Genomic DNA, 1,508 nt, shown 5'->3' with positions numbered 1-1,508 from the left:
TAAGTTTGGAAATTTAGGTTAGAGCTATTAAATTTTTCATATTTAATGTTTCAATGTTTTAAGATGTTTGATCCATTTAAATTTATATAAAAATTTATTACATGTTTATGTCTGAATTTTGTACTTGTTAAATTTGGTAACATTGTTACAAAGTATTACAAAATATAAATTGTTTGAGATATATTTTCTACATAATCACATTTTCTATTAAATTTGAAAAATTTAATGTTGCAAAGCTTTTGAGGATGTTTGATCCATTTAAGTTTATATAAAAATTTATTACATGTTTATTTCTGAATTTTGTACTTATTAAATTTAGTAACATTGTTACAAAATTTTCAAATTTAATGTTTCAAAGTTTTTGAGGATGTTTGCTCCATTTAAGTTTATATAAAAATTTATTACATGTTTATTTCTGAATTTTGTACTTATTAAATTTGGTAACATTGTTAAATTGTTTGAGATATATTTTCTACATAATCACATTTGCTATTAAATTTGAAAAATTTAATGTTTCAAAGTTTTTGAGGATAGTTGATCCATTTAAGTTTATATAAAAAATTATTACATGTTTATTTCTGAATTTTGTACTTATTAAATTTGGTAACATTGTTACACAATATAAATAGTTTGCTATATATTTTCTACATAGTTTTAATATATTTATATCTCAAAACAGGTTAAAAACTTGATAGATCACAAAAAAATATTAATTTAATAAAATATAAATCACTTATTTATAGTTTGAACTTACTTTCGTCTTTTAATAATCCCTTCGTCACTGCCAGGACAATTAAGTTTTAGTTTGAATTTATATTGTTTATAAATAATCACATTGCTTCTTTCTGCAACTTTTGTTGAACCGTTTCCTAGTCAACTCTACAACCACGCTTGCAGAAGGCGGATTGCGGCGGTACACCTAACATATGATGAGTACAATCGTTCCGTAAGTGACAGGGAAAAAGGTCAAGATTTAACTGATAATAGAAATAGAAATGTGAACCAAGACTTTAAATATTTCCCTGGATTAATTTATGAATTTTATTATATATAGGGAGAATTTCTGAGATGTGATATAACAGTTGGGTGAAGAGATTTATTCTCAGAAGTCATACACAAAACTATATAACGGTAAAGTAAAAAAATTTGGTCGCCACAAATCGTACTATATATATATGTACAAATTTCAACTGCCCTCTGGCTGACATAATTTCTTCAATTAAAGAAAATTACGAAATCACTCCACCCTTACCACTTCTCTTGCAGCCAGATGTGATTTTCCTGTACAACGGGTGGCTGTTTTACCACATTATCATGTTTCTTTAATAATTCTTCAAAACCTTATCGTGGAAATGCTTTAGAGATATAGATGCTTCTGGCAAATTGATAGTGTGCAAAAATGGAAGAAATTTTGTTACCAACGTCGATAAAATTTGATCAGAGGTTTAAAACGACAGTCTCCATAATACTGATTCAACTTGGGGTGCTTGATATCTATTTAACAAAGC

This window comes from Pinus tabuliformis, chromosome 8, assembly GCF_031772625.1.
Source record: "Pinus tabuliformis cultivar Carrire ecotype Pingquan chromosome 8, CPIR1, whole genome shotgun sequence".
Lineage (NCBI taxonomy): Eukaryota > Viridiplantae > Streptophyta > Pinopsida > Pinales > Pinaceae > Pinus > Pinus tabuliformis.
Note: the sequence above shows the minus strand (reverse complement) of the source record.